An 18,993-nucleotide genomic window follows, 5' to 3' on the forward strand; every position below is an offset into this window, starting at 1 on the left:
GACGTAGCTCTGTTTGTGAGAATCAAAGGAGATTCCTACCCTATGTTTATTGTGTTGCGCTTTTATCATGTTAGCAAATTCTACTTCAACCAATAGTATAAAAACACACTTTCAGCACTTAACCTATAAAAATGCAGGAAAAACTTAACCAATAAGAATACAGAAAAAATGGAAACTACATATATGGTCGTGTCTTTTTGGCATAAAAAATGTATTAACAGATGCCTCAAAGTCTTATCTAGCGATACACTCCCGAGTCCCCTCCCTGGTTCGAGTTAGAACACTCAAGGTCTTTATACCAATTATAAACCATAGCCTAGTTGAATAACAAAATGTTATCTTTGTGAGAAACAGGACAGAGTTACTTCATGGAATAACAGAATTTATCTTTAACCAACAAGAAAATGGAGTCAAAGCAGAAAATGGAGAATCTTTCATAATTTGTTCCTTCACAAGAGTAGTAGATGCTTAGCAGAAACACTGGTTTCAAGAGACTCAAAGTCTCTGGGAGTGAGGCTCCAGATGCAGAGGGATTCCAGGAACATAATCACAGCAGACACAGTTCAGACAGGTTCAGGTACAGGACAGGTACAGGATCAAGGATTTGGGCCTGGATATACCGCCTCCAGGACAGGACAAAACAGGAATCAAGGCAAGGATTTTGATACCAAAACATAGACAGGAGAGTGTTATGAACAGGTGATTCAGAACCACAATGGACCTAGTGGTTAAGAGCACACAAAGTGACCTGATAGTTACTAACATAGAACGAGCTCTGAGACGTGGGAACTCTGCTGACCGCAATCCCTAATCCTATCATACCACACTAGAGGTAGCCGTGGATTGCGCCTAACGCTCCCTATGCAACTCGGCACAGCCTGAGAAACTAACTAGCCCTGAAGATAGAAAAATAAGCCTGCCTTGCCTCAGAGAAATTCCCCAAAGGAAAAGGCAGCCCCCCACATATAATGACTGTGAGTTAAGATGAAAATACAAACACAGAGATGAAATAGATTTTAGCAAAGTGAGGCCCGACTTACTGAATAGACCGAGGATAGGAAAGATAGCTTTGCGGTCAGCACAAAAACCTACAAACAACCACGCAGTGGGGCAAAAAGACCCTCCGCACCGACTAACGGTACGGAGGTGCTCCCTCTGCGTCTCAGAGCTTCCAGCAAGCAAGAAAAACCAATATAGCAAGCTGGACAGAAAATATAGCAAACAAAAGTAACACAAGCAAAACTTAGCTTATGCAGGGCAGACAGGCCACAAGAACGATCCAGGAGAAAGCAAGACCAATACTGGAACATTGACTGGAGGCCAGGAACAAAGAACTAGGTGGAGTTAAATAGAGCAGCACCTAACGACTTAACCTCGTCACCTGAGGAAGGAAACTCAGAAACCGCAGCCCCACTCACATCCACCAGAGGAAGCTCATAGACCGAACCAGCCGAAGTACCACTCATGACCACAGGAGGGAGCTTGACCGCAGAATTCACAACAGGAGAGGTGCAGAAACACAAACACACATAGCAAAGTTCAGGAGCTTTGTGAATGTAGCTCAGGCCCTGCCCATAGGGCAGGGGAACTTTATATATAAGCTGCCCCTCAGCAATTGGCTGGGGACAGCATTTGAAGTACACACCCTAACCCTGATAAAAGCAGGGAAGGTGTGGCCACGCACGCCCTAAGCACACACAGAAACCATTAAAGCACAAACAGTGCAGGATCTGAGGCTCAGGGCACCTGACTGAAACTGCATGAACTGACCCACGTGGAAAGTCATGCACCAGCTGCAAATGACCTCACAACCCGCAGACAGCTTCAGAGTAGCAACCAGGGACCGCACATGAGGAAGGTATGCAGCAGGGCAAATACCTAAACACCCATGTACGACTGCGCAGCAGAGCAGGGAACTGAGAAGGCTCCATCCAGGTAACAGCCAACAGTATCCCAGCTCAAATTAGGGGGAAAAGAGTAAAGGGTTAAAGCAAACATATGCATTGTCATGCCGAAAAACCAGATACAGACAGAATGGCATGACATGAACATTTTGCACTGGGGCCATATGCTCTGTTAAGGACTTAGCAATTATGCATTTGTCTGTTCGATTCGTCTATGAGTATAATAACTTTCTAATCTTTACCTCTGTTGGCCTGGTTAACATTATTGATTGGCCTTATGTGGGTCAGTGTATGTATATAAAAAAAACTACTTGTAAAATACTACTTACTCATTATATCTATCGCGGTAACTATTGGTGCGTAATTTCCGCATTGTCTTTAAGACTGGAATGGCCAGCATATCATCACTTAGACTTTTAGTACCGCAAAATAATTAGAGGGGTTCAAGAGGGTATGCTTATGTACGCTTTTATTCATGAAATCTTGTTTATTTGGTAAAATAATGACCAAACCGCTGCATGACCAGCTCTATCCTCGCCTACTGTATTCTCACCCATCCCTTGTAGATTGTGAGCCCTCGCGGGCAGGGTCCTCTCACCTACTGTATCCTCACCCATCCCTTGTATATTGTGAGCCCTCGCGGGCAGGGTCCTCTCACCTACTGTATCCTCACCCATCCCTTGTAGACTGTGAGCCCTCGCGGGCAGGGTCCTCTCTCCTCCTGTATACTCACCCATCCCTTGTAGATTGTGAGCCCTCGCGGGCAGGGTCCTCTCACCTACTGTATCCTCACCCATCCCTTGTAGACTGTGAGCCCTCACGGGCAGGGTCCTCTCACCTACTGTATTCTCACCCATCCCTTGTAGATTGTGAGCCCTCGCGGGCAGGGTCCTCTCTCCTCCTGTATACTCACCCATCCCTTGTAGATTGTGAGCCCTCGCGGGCAGGGTCCTCTCTCCTCCTGTATCCTCACCCATCCCTTGTAGACTGTGAGCCCTCGCTGGCAGGGTGCTCTCTCCTACTGTATCCTCACCCATCCCTTGTAGACTGTGAGCCCTCGGGGGCAGGGTCCTCTCTCCTCCTGTATCCTCAGCCATCCCTTGTAGACTGTGAGCCTTCGCGGGCAGGGTCCTCTCACCTACTGTATCCTCACCCATCCCTTGTAGATTGTGAGCCCTCGTGGGCAGGGTCCTCTCTCCTCCTGTATACTCACCCATCCCTTGTAGATTGTGAGCCCTCGTGGGCAGGGTCCTCTCTCCTCCTGTATCCTCACCCATCCCTTGTAGATTGTGAGCCCTCACAGGCAGGGTCCTCTCACCTACTGTATTCTCACCCATCCCTTGTAGATTGTGAGCCCTCGCGGGCAGGGTCCTCTCTCCTCCTGTATCCTCACCCATCCCTTGTAGACTGTGAGCCCTCGCTGGCAGGGTGCTCTCTCCTACTGTATCCTCACCCATCCCTTGTAGATTGTGAGCCTTCGCGGGCAGGGTCCTCTCACCTACTGTATCCTCACCCATCCCTTGTAGACTGTGAGCCCTCGCGGGCAGGGTCCTCTCTCCTCCTGTATACTCACCCATCCCTTGTAGATTGTGAGCCCTCGCGGGCAGGGTCCTCTCTCCTCCTGTATCCTCAGCCATCCCTTGTAGACTGTGAGCCCTCGCGGGCAGGGTCCTCTCTCCTCCTGTATCCTCACCCATCCCTTGTAGACTGTGAGCCCTCGCGGGCAGGGTCCTCTCACCTACTGTATCCTCACCCATCCCTTGTAGATTGTGAGCCCTCGCTGGCAGGGTCCTCTCTCCTCCTGTATCCTCACCCATCCCTTGTAGATTGTGAGCCCTCGCGGGCAGAGTCCTCTCTCCTCCTGTATCCTCACCCATCCCTTGTAGATTGTGAGCCCTCGCGGGCAGGGTCCTCTCTCCTCCTGTATCCTCACCCATCCCTTGTAGACTGTGAGCCCTCGCGGGCAGGGTCCTCTCTCCTCCTGTATCCTCACCCATCCCTTGTAGATTGTGAGCCTTCGCGGGCAGGGTCCTCTCTCCTCCTGTATCCTCACACATCCCTTGTAGATTGTGAGCCCTCGCGGGCAGAGTCCTCTCTCCTCCTGTATCCTCACCCATCCCTTGTAGATTGTGAGCCCTCACGGGCAGGGTCCTCACTCCTCCTGTACCAGTTGTGACTTGTATTGTTTAAGATTATTGTACTTGTTTTTATTATGTACACCCCTCCTCACATGTAAAGCGCCATGGAATAAATGGCGCTATAACAATAAATAATAATAATAATAATAAAATCTTTAAAGGCCCTCTTACATTAGCTATGTACGCTGCCATAGAATTCACTGCCTCCATGTTTTTATCAGTGCTTCCTTGGGGAGTGCTGGGCCTCAGTGCGCAGACACAACTTGGTTGGGAGCGATGCACGTTACTATGGTGAGGGCAGGGCTTCACTGCGCAGATGCACCTTTCTGACCTGGGTGACCATGCGCGGTGGCCTCCATACTCGGCCCAGGAAGCACTTCGTACGTAGCTGGAGACTAGTTTAGCACGCCTCCTCTCAGCGTCCTGGAAGTGTGCTCTAAGCAAGCTTTAGGATTTGATGTAATTACCGCAGCTGCTGTTTATTTTTCAATATCTGATGATATATTTAAGAGCATGTTTTTATCATGTGTGTTGGCTTTGTACTCAATAAAATTATTATCTTTGTACCTGTTTTTGGTGATCCCCAGTTTTTGGTCTGCAGCTTTCTCTTTGTATAATTTCTGTAATTTTTCTATTGATCCTGGGTGTATCCCTCTATACCTGCTGTGGTGCCCTCACAAATAAATTTGTCCAAGGAAGGATAACTGCATCCAGGTACCATAAGCATGAAACACTTCACACTCCAGGACACCAGGGGGAGCTTCTGCTCCTATTTACTAGGTGACTCCCCATATACAGTGGGGCAAAAAAAGTATTTAGTCAGTCAGCAATAGTGCAAGTTCCACCACTTAAAAAGATGAGAGGCGTCTGTAATTTACATCATAGGTAGACCTCAACTATGGGAGACAAACTGAGAAAAAAAAATCCAGAAAATCACATTGTCTGTTTTTTTATCATTTTTTATGCATTTTATGATGGAAAATAAGTATTTGGTCAGAAACAAACAATCAAGATTTCTGGCTCTCACAGACCTGTAACTTCTTCTTTAAGAGTCTCCTCTTTCCTCCACTCATTACCTGTAGTAATGGCACCTGTTTAACCCCTTAGTGACAGAGCCAATTTGGTACTTAATGACCGGGCCAATTTTTGCAATTCTGACCACTGTCACTTTATGAGGTTATAACTCTGGAACGCTTCAACGGATCCCGCTGATTCTGAGATTGTTTTTTCGTGACATATTGTACTTCATGTTAGTGGTAACATTTCTTCGATATTACTTGCGATTATTTATGAAAAAAACAGAAATATGGCGAAAATTTTTAAAATTTTGCAATTTTCAAACTTTGTATTTTTATGCCCTTAAATCAGAGAGATATGTCACGAAAAATAGTTAATAAATAACATTTCCCACATGTCTACTTTACATCAGCACAATTTTGGAAACAAAATTTTTTTTGTTAGGGAGTTATAAGGGTTAAAAGTTGACCAGCAATTTCTCATTTTTACAACACCATTTTTTTTTAGGGACCACATCACATTTAAAGTCATTTTGAGGGGTCTATATGATAGAAAATAATGAAGTGTGACACCATTCTAAAAACTACACCCCTCAAGGTTCTCAAAACCACATTCAAGAAGTTTATTAACCCTTTACGTGCTTCACAGGAACTGAAACAATGTGGAAGGAAAAAATGAACATTTAACTTTTTTTTGCAAACATCTTAATTCAGAACCATTTTTTTTATTTTCACAAGTGTAAAAACAGAAATGTAACCATAAATTTTGTTATGCAATTTCTCCTGAATACGCCAATACCCCATATGTGGGGGTAAACCACTGTTTGGGCGCACCGCAGAACTTAGAAGTGAAGGAGCGCCGTTTGACTTTTTCAATGCAGAATTGGCTGGAATTGAGATTGGACGCCATGTCGCGTTTGGAGAGCCCCTGATGTGCCTAAACAGTGGAAACTCCCCACAAGTGACACCATTTTGGAAACTAGACCCCTTAAGGAACTTATCTAGATGTGTGGTGAGCACTTTGAACCCCCAAGTGCTTCACAGAAGTTTATAACGTAGAGCCCTGAAAATAAAAAATCGCTTTTGTTTACACAAAAATGATCTTTTCGCCCACAAATTCTTATTTTCACAAGGGTAACAGGAGAAATTAGACCACAAAAGTTGTTGTGCGATTTCTCCTGAATACGTCGATACCCCATATGTGAGGGTAAACCACTGTTTGGGCGCACCGCAGAGCTTGGAAGTGAAGGAGCGCCGTTTTACTTTTTCAATGTTGAATTGGCTGGAATTGAGATTGGACGCCATGTCGCGTTTGGAGAGCCCCTGATGTGCCTAAACAGTAGAAACCCCCCACAAGTGACCCCACATTGGAAACTAGACCCCTTAAGGAACATATCTAGATGTGTGGTGAGCACTTTGAACCCCCATGTGCTTCACAGAAGTTTATAACGTAGAGCCGTGAAAATAAAAAATCGCTTTTGTTTACACAAAAATGATCTTTTCGCCCACAAATTCTTATTTTCACAAGGGTAACAGGAGAAATTAGACCACAAAAGTTGTTGTGCAATTTCTCCTGAGTACGCTGATACCCAATATGTGGGGGTAAACAACTGTTAGGGCGCACCGCAGAGCTTGGAAGAGAAGCAGTGCCGTTTTACTTTTTCAATGTAGAATTGGCTGGAATTGAGATTGGACGCCATGTCGCGTTTGGAGAGCTCCTGATGTGCCTAAACAGTGGAAACCCCCCACAAGTGACACCATTTTGGAAACTAGACCCCTTAAGGAACTTATCTAGATGTGTGGCGAGCACTTTGAACCCCCATGTGCTTCACAGAAGTTTATAACGTAGAGCCGTGAAAAAAAAAATTGCATTTTTTCTACAAAAATGATCTTTTTGCCCCCAAATTTTTATTTTCACAAGGGTAACAGGAGAAATTAGACCACTAAAGTTGTTGTGCAGTTTCTCCTGAGTACGTCGATACCCAATATGTGGGGGTAAACCACTGTTTGGGCGCACCGCAGAGCTTGGAAGAGAAAGAGTGCCGTTTTACTTTTTCAATGTAGAATTGGCTGGAATTGAGATCGGACGCCATGTCGCGTTTGGAGAGCCCCTGATGTGCCTAAACAGTAGAAATCCCCCACAAGTGACCCCATTTTGGAAACTAGACCTCCCATGGAACTTATCTAGATGTGTGGTGAGAACCTTGAATGCCCAAGTGCTTCACAGAAGTTTATAATGCAGAGCCGTGAAAATAAAAAATATTTTTTTTTCCACAAAAAAGATTTTTTAGCCCCCAAGTTTTTATTTTCACAAGGGTAACAAGAGAAATTGCACCCCAAAAGTTGTTGTCCAATTTGTCCTGAGTATGCTGGTACCCCTTATGTGGGGGTAAACCACTGTTTGGGCACACGGCAGAGCTCGGAAGGAAGGAGCGCCGTTTTGGAATGCAGACTTTGATAGAATGGTCTGCGGGTATTATGTTGCGTTTGCAGAGCCCCTGATGTACCTAACCAGTAGAAAACCTCCACAAGTGACCCCATTTTGGAAACTAGACCCCCCAAGGAACTTATCTAGATGTGTGGTGAGAACTTTGAATGCCCAAGTGCTTCACAGAAGTTTAGAATGCAGAGTCGTGAAAATAAAAAATATTTTTTTTTTCCACAAAAAAGATATTGTAGCCCCCAAGTTTTTATTTTCACAAGGGTAACAGGAGAAATTGGACTGCAATAGTTGTTGTCCAATTTATCCTGAGTACGCTGATGCGGCATATGTGGGGGTAAACCACTGTTTGGGCGCACGGCAGAGCTCGGAAGGGAAGGAGCGCCTTTTTGGAATGCAGACTTTGATAGAATGGTCTGTGGGCATTATGTTGCGATTGCAGAGCCCCTGATGTACCTAAACTGTAGTAACCCCCCACAAGTGACCCCATTTTGGAAACTAGACCCCCCAAGGAACTTATCTAGATGTGTGGTGAGAACTTTAAATGCCCAAGTGCTTCACAGAAGTTTAGAATGCAGAGTCGTGAAAATAAAAAATATTTTTTTTTTCACAAAAAAGATTTTGTAGCCCCCAAGTTTTTATTTTCACAAGGGTAACAAGAGAAATTGGACCCCAGAAGTTGTTGTCCAATTTATCCCGAGTACGCTGATGCCCTATATGTGGGGGTAACCCACTGTTTGGGCGCACGGCAGAGCTCAGAAGGGAGGGAGCACCATTTGACTTTTTGAGCGCAAAATTGGCTGTCGTGTTTGGAGACCCCCTGATGTACCTAAACAGTGAAAAACCCCCAATTCTAGCTCCAACCATAACCCCAACACACCCCTAACCCTAATCCCAACCTGATCCATAATCCTAATCACTAACCCTAACCATAATCACAACCCTTACCCCAAAACAACCCTAATGTCAACCCTAACCATAACCCTAATCAAAACCCTAAATCCAACACACCCCTAATCCTAATCTCAACCCTAATCCCAAACCTAACCCTAATCCCAAGCGTAACCCTAATGCCAACCCTAACCCTAATACCAACCCTAATCCAAACCCTAACCCTAATCCCAGCTCTAACCCTAACTTTAGCCCCAACCCTAGCCCTAACTTTAGCCCCAACCCTAACCCTAGCCCTAAGGCTACTTTCACACTTGCGTCGTTTGGCATTCCGTCGCAATCTGTCGTTTTGGACAAGAAACGGATCCTGCAAATGTGCCCGCAGGATGCGTTTTTTGCCCATAGACTTGTATTGCCGACGGATCGTGACGGATGGCCACACGTCGCGTCTGTCGTGCACTGGATCAGTTGTGTTTTGGCGGAGCGTCGGCACAAAAAAACGTTCAATGAAACGTTTTTTTGTACGTCGCATCCGCCATTTCTGACCGCGCATGCGTGGCCGTAACTCCGCCCCCTCCTCCCCAGGACATAGATTGGGCAGCGGATGCGTTGAAAAACTACAGCTGCTGCCCACGTTGTGCACAATTTTCACAACGTGCGTCGGTATGTCGGGCTGACGCATTGCGACGGCCCCGTACCGACGTAAGTGTGAAAGAAGCCTAACCCTAAATTTAGCCCCAACCCTAACCCTAAATTTAGCCCCAACCCTAGCCCTAACCCTACCCCTAACCCTACCCCTAACCCTAACCCTACCCCTAACCCTAACCCTACCCCTACCCCTACCCCTAACCCTACCCCTAACCCTACCCCTAACCCTAACCCTAACTTTAGCCCCAACTGCTGTTCTCCTGCCGGCCGGCAGATGGAGACAGATGGCGGGCGCACTGGGCATGCGTCCGCCATGTTCTGCTGCCGGCGGCCAGGAGGAGCAGCAAGAGGATCCAGGGACCTAGGTGAGTATGCTAGGGTCCCCGAATCCCCCTATTTCTCTGTCCTCTGATGTGCGATCACATCAGAGGACAGAGAATTACACTTTACTTTTTTTTTTTGCGGTCGCCGGTAAACAGTTAATTACCGGCGATCGCAAAACAGGGGTCGGTAATACCGACCCCGATCATGCTCTTTGGGGTCTCGGCTACCCCCCGGCAGCCGGGACCCCAAAGATTCTCCCGGTGCCGGCCGGCGGGCGCACTGCGCATGCGCCCGCCATTTTGAAGATGGCGGCGCCCACCGGGAGACACGAGGAGCATCGGGGGAGCTAGGTGAGTATTGGGGGGCCACCTGGGACCCCTTTTCTCTGTCCTCCGATGTGCGATCACATCGGAGGACAGAGAAATTAAAAAGAGATCGCGTTTTTTTTTTTTGCGATCGCCGGTAAACGGTTAATTACCGGCGATCGCAAATGCGGGGTGGGTTAAAAACCCCCCGAATCATGTTCTCTGGGGTCTCGGCTACCCTCGGCAGCCGAGACCCCGGAGAAAATCGGCCTCTGGGGGGCGCTATGGACTTTTTCCACAGCGCCGTTAATTAACGGCGCTGTGGTTTAAGTACCCTTAGCGGCCGCCGTTAAAAGGCGTATCGGCGGTCGCTAAGGGGTTAAACTTGTTATCAGTATAAAAAGACACCTGTGCACACCCTCAAACAGTCTGACTCCAAACTCCACTATGGTGAAGACCAAAGAGCTGTCAAAGGACACCAGAAACAAAATTGTAGCCCTGCACCAAGCTGGGAAGACTGAATCTGCAATAGCCAACCAGCTTGGAGTGAAGAAATCAACAGTGGGAGCAATAATTAGAAAATGGAAGACATACAAGACCACTGATAATCTCCCTCGATCTGGGGCTCCACGCAAAATCCCACCCCGTGGGGTCAGAATGACCACAAGAACGGTGAGAAAAAATCCCAGAACCACGCGGGGGGACCTAGTGAATGAACTGCAGAGAGCTGGGACCAATGTAACAAGGCCTACCATAAGTAACACACTACGCCACCATGGACTCAGATCCTGCAGTGCCAGACGTGTCCCACTGCTTAAGCCAGTACATGTCCGGGCCCATCTGAAGTTTGCTAGAGAGCATTTGGATGATCCAGAGGAGTTTTGGGAGAATGTCCTATGGTCTGATGAAACCAAACTGGAACTGTTTGGTAGAAACACAACTTGTCGTGTTTGGAGGAAAAAGAATACTGAGTTGCATCCATCAAACACCATACCTACTGTAAAGCATGGTGGTGGAAACATCATGCTTTGGCGCTGTTTCTCTGCAAAGGGGCCAGGACGACTGATCCGGGTACATGAAAGAATGAATGGGGCCATGTATCGTGAGATTTTGAGTGCAAACCTCCTTCCATCAGCAAGGGCATTGAAGATGAAACGTAGCTGAGTCTTTCAACATGACAATGATCCAAAGCACACCGCCAGGGCAACGAAGGAGTGGCTTCGTAAGAAGCATTTCAAGGTCCTGGAGTGGCCTAGCCAGTCTCCAGATCTCAACCCTATAGAAAACCTTTGGAGGGAGTTGAAAGTCCGTGTTGCCAAGCGAAAAGCCAAAAACATCACTGCTCTAGAGGAGATCTGCATGGAGGAATGGGCCAACATACCAACAACAGTGTGTGGCAACCTTGTGAAGACTTACAGAAAACGTTTGACCTCTGTCATTGCCAACAAAGGATATATTACAAAGTATTGAGATGAAATTTTGTTTCTGACCAAATACTTATTTTCCACCATAATATGCAAATAAATTGTTAAAAAAACAGACAATGTGATTTTCTAGATTTTTTCTTCTCAGTTTGTCTCCCATAGTTGAGGTCTACCTATGATGTAAATTACAGACGCCTCTCATCTTTTTAAGTGGTGGAACTTGCACTATTGCTGACTGACTAAATACTTTTTTGCCCCACTGTATAAGGTAGTTTGGAGGGAAAGTCAGTTCAGTTCCTGTCAGAGAAACAGAGAGGAAGGAAACAGAAAGATGTGCTAGAGCGAGAGATTGCCAGAAGGGAGCTTGTCGTGGAACATCAGCTGAGGCGGAGCTGGTACGATAGGACAATAGCTGAGCAGACGTGGAAGTCGGCAGTTCCTGGCAGCAAGACGAAACTGAGAAGGAAAGAACATCAGCTCAGAAAGTTCCAGACATCCGCCTGAGGAGGACAGAGGGTCCACGGAGCTGTGCATGCCCTAAGAGCTGCAGCTCCCAGAAAGAGAAATTTCAGAAAGCAGAATACATTGCAGTGAGTCTGCAGGAAAGCAAAGCATGGGAGAGGATACCAGAAGGGGACCAGCCCCAAGCAGGCGCAGATAACCGGTAGCCGGACAACCGAGGGAGTAAAGACCTCTACACCTTATTTCAGAGACCGCAGGACAGCTGAATTCCACGTTCCCTGCCCGAACTAATACCCAGGAGGCATGGTGATACCCCACAGAGCCGGGTCATCTAAGAGATCCTATAAACGGGCTCAAGTCACCAGTCATATGGGTTTTGTCCTATGCTAAACTGGGGACAGAGAGAGACACCACATCTGTGAGGACCTTATTTGAAGCTTATGCAGTAAGGGACTACACCACTACAGCGCAAGGGAAGGCTATTCATACAGGTGAAGTATGTCCCCAGGGCTTCCCAGTGTCTAGATGGTGGATGGTGTGAGGCGCAGTGAAGAATGAGGACACAAGGTTGCAGTCTCTTTACCTTTACTGAAGGCTTCAGCATCTACAGTCCAGAGCACAGACCACAGGGCAGGCAGAGTCCGGCCGGTTTGGAGGCAAATCCAGAATCCCCTTGTCCAGGTAGAAATCAGTAGCCTTCCTCTAGCGCCGTTTGTTGTAGAACCTTACTTCTAAGCTTCATAAGGTCCTCACAACTGTTGAAGATGTTCAGATGTTATGTCTCTCTCTGTCCCCCGGATAGGACAAACCCGTATGACCAGTGGCTTGAGGCTTTTTACAGGGACTCTATCATGCCCCGGCCTCTCGTGGGTGCCACCTTGCCTACTGGGTATAGGGCTGGCAGGTAACGTGAAATTAGCTGTCCTGCTGGTCTCTGGAGCAAGGCATAAAGGACTGTTGCTCCCTCGGTGTTCCGGCTACCGGGATCTTGCGCCTCAGAAGGAGGCAGCCTGTGCAGGGCAGAACTCCTCTGATATCCACTCCTTTGCTACGACTTCTTTACCCTCTCTACAATACAGTTCTCTTTCAATGTCTCTTTTTGGAAGCTGCCGCACTCAGGGCAGGCGCAGCTCCGTGTCCTTCTGTCCCGGCCTTTGACAGGATCCCACCCCTGTCAGGGACCAACTACCTGAGCGAAGCTCAGCCACCAACTGACTCACTTCCTCTCCAGGTAACCAGTTTTTACCTAAGTGTGAAGAGTGCCCTAATAAATAGGAGCATAGCTCCGCTTGGTGGCCTGGAGTGTGAAATGTGTTGCATGTTTGTGATACCTGGATTCAGTTGTCTTTCTTTGCCTCCAAACGTAACATCACTCCCCCTAGAGGAGAATGATATTACTGCAATGAACAGGACCCTGGGGCGCTGCAAACTCTTCTATCTCGGGCTGTGATGGGGATTAAGCAGGGTTGGACTGGCCTCTGTCTGAGTCATTTATCGCAGCCTTCCCCCACAAGTCCCAAAACAGACTGAAGTCCCGACATTTTATCACAGGGTGTAGCAGGTTTTTCTCAACCCCGACCTCATGGGATTCAGTTCCATAGTTAGTTTTTATACAAACGCTGGCAATGGTGTTGTCCTTGGCATTGCCATGGATACAGTAAATGCCCACGTGCTTCCCTGGAATCAGCTGGTGGGGAAGTGTAGACCTTAACAGAGTCACCAAACTCCCCAAGTCCAATAGTCCTAATACCAGCGCACCGTTTATGGTCATAGGACATGACTGAGGCCCATCCCTGTGTTGATGGTCCACACTGCAAGCGGGGTAAGCAAATTCTGAGCAGCGCCGGCCTAGACTGCAGTCCATCTGCTCAGAAGACAAAGGACAACGGGTCAGCGATGTGTCCAGGACCGTGGCACTGCCAACAGATCAAGTCCTTACCAGCAGTCTCATGCACCCCTTCAACAGGATTATGCAACCTCAGACCTCCCCCAGTGGTGGCTCTACCCCTTTTTTGGGACTCAGGCTCCTGCTGGGTACCCCAGTATGGGGATGCACCACCCCCCAGCTTCTTTTAGGGACCTCTCAACCACCTGGTATCTTTCTACTAGGCAGACCAGGTCATCCGCACTCCGAGGATCCCTTTGGGCCACCCATGTCTGTACCGACCTAGGAAGAAAATGGATAAACCTGTCCATTACAACCCGCTCCAACATCTGGGCTGGGGTGGAGGACTCCGGCTGTAACAATTTCTGCACCAGGTGGAGTAAGTTGAACATCTGAGAGTGAGGTGGCTTATCACTGCAAAACGCCCAATGATGAACCCTTTGGGCCCAGACAGATATAGTCACCAATGAGCGAGCGAGTATCACAGTTTTCAGTTTCACATATTCCCGGGCATCTTGAAAGGCCAGGTCATAATAAGCCTTCTGGGGCTCGCCGGTTAGATATGGGATCAGCACCTCCGCCCACTGGTCTGGCGGCAGTCTCTTTCGCTCCGACAGCAGCTTAAAAACAGCAGAAATGCCTCTACATCATCAACCGGGGTCATTTTCTGCATCCCTTATCTTACCGCCTTCCGGACGTGCGTGCCATCACCTGCCCTTCTGGGCTGGGTTTCTGGCCTTCCCCAAACTGCCTCAGCAAGCAACTCGATCTGCTGCTGTTGTCTGAATTGGTCCTGATGCTGCTGCTGCAGTTAGGGTTGAGCGAAACGGATCGGACAAATTCAAAAATCGCCGACTTTCTGCAAAGTCGGGTTTCATGAAACCCGACCCGATCCTAGTGTGGGATCGGCCATGAGGTCGGCGATCTTCGCACCAAAGTCGCGTTTCGTATGAAGCTTTCAGCTCCATTTCTAATCCAATGAAGGAGGACGCAGAGTGTGGGCAGTGTGATGACATAGGTCTCGGTCCCCACCATCTTTGAGAAGGGCATGACAGTGATTGGCTTGCTTTCTGCGGCGTCACAGGGGCTATGAAGGGGCGTGCACGCCGACCGCCATCTTACTTCTGCCGATCTTATCATAGGGAGAGGTTGCTGCAGCTACATCAGAAGAAGGGATATAGTTAGGGAGGTGTTATGAAAGGCAATTCAGAATCACAATGGACATGGAGGTCAGAGCACATACAGTGAACTGACAATAACCCAAAATAATAGAACGAGCTCTGAGACGTGGGAACTCTGCAGACCGCAATCCCTAAGCCTATCAAACCACACTAAAGGTAGCCGTGGAGCGCTCCTGACCAGAACCTAGGCGCCTCGTCACAGCCTGAGAAACTAGCTAATCCTGAAGATAGAAAAATAAGCCTACCTTGCTTCAGAGAAATTCCCCAAAGGAAAAGGCAGCCCCCCACATATAATGACTGTGAGTAAGATGAAAACACAAACATAGAGATGAAACAGATTTAGCAAAGTGAGGCCCGACTAGCTGAACAGAACGAGGATAGGGAAGATAACTTTGCGGTCAGCACAAAAACCTATAAAAAACCACGCAGAGGGGACAAAAAGACCCTCCGCACCGACTAACGGTACGGAGGTGGTCCCTCTGCGTCTCAGAGCTTCCAGCAGGCGAGAAAAACCAATAAAGCAAGCTGGACAGAAAAATAGCAACAAAATAACATAAGCAAAACTTAGCTTTGCAGAGCAGCAGGCCACAGGAATGATCCAGGGAAAAAAACAAGTCCCAAACTGAAACATTGACAGGAAGCATAGATCAAAGCATCAGGTGGAGTTAAGTAGAGAAGAAGCTAACGAGCTCACCAGATCACCTGAGGGAGGAAACTCAGAAGCTGCAGTACCACTTTCCTCCACAAACGGAAGATCCCAGAGAGAATCAGCCGAAGTACCACTTGTGACCACAGGAGTGAACTCTGCCACAGAATTCACAACAGTACCCCCCCCTTGAGGAGGGGTCACCGAACCCTCACCAGAGCCCCCAGGCCGACCAGGATGAGCCACATGAAAGGCACGAACAAGATCGGGAGCATGGACATCAGAGGCAAAAACCCAGGAATTATCCTCCTGAGCATAACCCTTCCATTTAACCAGATACTGGAGTTTCCGTCTTGAAACACGAGAATCCAAAATCTTCTCCACAATATACTCCAATTCCCCCTCCACCAAAACCGGGGCAGGAGGCTCAACAGATGGAACCATAGGTGCCACGTATCTCCGCAACAATGACATATGGAATACGTTATGTATGGAAAAAGAATCTGGAAGGGTCAGACGAAAAGACACAGGATTAAGAACCTCAGAAATCCTATACGGACCAATAAAACGAGGTTTAAATTTAGGAGAGGAAACCTTCATAGGAATATGACGAGAAGATAACCAAACCAGATCCCCAACACGAAGTCGGGGACCCACACGGCGTCTGCGATTAGCGAAAAGTTGAGCCTTCTCCTGGGACAAGGTCAAATTGTCCACTACCTGAGTCCAAATCTGCTGCAACCTGTCCACCACAGTATCCACACCAGGACAGTCCGAAGACTCAACCTGTCCAGAAGAGAAACGAGGATGGAACCCAGAATTGCAGAAAAATGGTGAAACCAAGGTAGCCGAGCTGGCCCGATTATTAAGGGCGAACTCAGCCAAAGGCAAAAAGGACACCCAGTCATCCTGATCAGCAGAAACAAAGCACCTCAGATATGTTTCCAAGGTCTGATTGGTTCGCTCGGTCTGGCCATTAGTCTGAGGATGGAAAGCCGAGGAAAAAGACAAGTCAATGCCCATCCTACCACAAAAGGCTCGCCAAAACCTCGAAACAAACTGGGAACCTTTGTCAGAAACAATATTCTCTGGAATGCCATGCAAACGAACCACATGCTGGAAGAACAAAGGCACCAAATCAGAGGAGGAAGGCAATTTAGACAAGGGTACCAGATGGACCATCTTAGAAAAGCGATCACAGACCACCCAAATGACTGACATCTTTTGAGAAACGGGAAGGTCAGAAATAAAATCCATAGAGATATGTGTCCAAGGCCTCTTCGGGACCGGCAAGGGCAAAAGCAACCCACTGGCACGAGAACAGCAGGGCTTAGCCCGAGCACAAATCCCACAGGACTGCACAAAAGCACGCACATCCCGCGACAGAGAGGGCCACCAAAAGGATCTAGCCACTAACTCTCTGGTACCAAAGATTCCAGGATGACCAGCCAACACCGAACAATGAAGTTCAGAGATAACTCTATTCGTCCACCTATCAGGGACAAACAGTTTCTCCGCTGGGCAACGGTCAGGTTTATTAGCCTGAAATTTTTGCAGCACCCACCGCAAATCAGGGGAGATGGCAGACACAATTACTCCTTCCTTGAGGATACCCGCCGGCTCAGATAAACCCGGAGAGTTGGGTACAAAACTCCTAGACAGAGCATCCGCCTTCACATTTTTAGAGCCCGGAAGGTACGAAATCACAAAGTCAAAACGGGCAAAAAACAACGACCAACGAGCTTGTCTAGGATTCAAGCGCTTGGCAGACTCGAGATAAGTCAAGTTCTTGTGATCAGTCAAGACCACTGCTTAGCTCCTTCAAGCCAATGACGCCACTCCTCGAATGCCCACTTCATGGCCAGCAACTCTCGGGTTGCCCACATCATAATTACGCTCAGCAGGTGAAAACTTCCTGGAAAAGAAAGCGCATGGTTTCATCACTGAGCAACCAGAACCTCTCTGCGACAAAACAGCCCCTGCTCCAATCTCAAAAGCATCAACCTCGACCTGGAACGGAAGAGAAACATCTGGCTGACACAACACAGGGGCAGAAGAAAAACGACGCTTCAACTCTTGAAAAGCTTCCACAGCAGCAGAAGACCAATTGACCACATCAGCACCCTTCTTGGTCAAATCGGTCAATGGTTTAGCAATACTAGAAAAATTGCAGATGAAGCGACGATAAAAATTAGCAAAGCCCAGGAACTTTTGCAGACTTTTCAGAGATGTCGGCTGAGTCCAATCATGGATGGCTTTGACCTTAACAGGATCCATCTCGATAGTAGAAGGGGAAAAGATGAACCCCAAAAATGAAACCTTCTGCACACCAAAGAGACACTTTGATCCCTTCACAAACAAAGAATTAGCACGCAGGACCTGAAAAACCGTTCTGACCTGCTTCACATGAGACTCCCAATCATCCGAGAAGATCAAAATGTCATCCAAGTACACAATCAGGAATTTATCCAGGTACTCTCGGAAGATGTCATGCATAAAGGACTGAAACACTGATGGAGCATTGGCAAGTCCGAACGGCATCACGAGATACTCAAAATAACCCTCGGGCGTATTAAATGCAGTTTTCCATTCATCGCCTTGCTTAATTCGCACCAGATTATACGCACCACGAAGATCTATCTTTGTGAACCAACTAGCCCCCTTAATCCGAGCAAACAGATCAGATAACAATGGCAAGGGGTACTGAAATTTAACCGTGATCTTATTAAGAAGGCGGTAATCTATACAAGGTCTCAGCGAACCATCCTTCTTGGCTACAAAAAAGAACCCTGCTCCTAATGGCGACGATGACGGGCGAATATGCCCCTTCTCCAGGGATTCCTTCACATAACTGCGCATAGCGGTGTGCTCAGGCACGGACAAATTAAACAATCGACCTTTTGGGAACCTACTACCAGGAATCAAATTGATAGCACAATCACAATCCCTATGCGGAGGTAGGGTATCGGACTTGGGCTCATCAAATACATCCCGGTAATCAGACAAGAACTCTGGAACCTCAGAAGGGGTGGATGACGAAATTGACAGAAATGGAACATCACCATGTACCCCCTGACAACCCCAGCTGGACACAGACATTGATTTCCAATCTAATACTGGATTATGGACTTGTAGCCATTGCAACCCCAACACGACCACATCATGCAGATTATGCAACACCAGAAAGCGAATAACCTCCTGATGTGCAGGAGCCATGCACATGGTCAGCTGGGTCCAGTATTGAGGCTTATTCTTGGCCAAAGGCGTAGCATCAATTCCTCTCAATGGAATAGGACACTGCAAGGGCTCCAAGAAAAACCCACAACATAGTAACATAGTAACATAGTAACATAGTTAGTAAGGCCGAAAAAAGACATTTGTCCATCCAGTTCAGCCTATATTCCATCATAATAAATCCCCAGATCTACGTACTTCTACAGAACCTAATAATTGTATGATACAATATTGTTCTGCTCCAGGAAGACATCCAGGCCTCTCTTGAACCCCTCGACTGAGTTCGCCATCACCACCTCCTCAGGCAAGCAATTCCAGATTCTCACTGCCCTAACAGTAAAGAATCCTCTTCTATGTTGGTGGAAAAACCTTCTCTCCTCCAGACGCAAAGAATGCCCCCTTGTGCCCGTCACCTTCCTTGGTATAAACAGATCCTCAGCGAGATATTTGTATTGTCCCCTTATATACTTATACATGGTTATTAGATCGCCCCTC

Source organism: Ranitomeya imitator, chromosome 4, assembly GCF_032444005.1.
Source record: "Ranitomeya imitator isolate aRanImi1 chromosome 4, aRanImi1.pri, whole genome shotgun sequence".
NCBI classification, from domain to species: domain Eukaryota; kingdom Metazoa; phylum Chordata; class Amphibia; order Anura; family Dendrobatidae; genus Ranitomeya; species Ranitomeya imitator.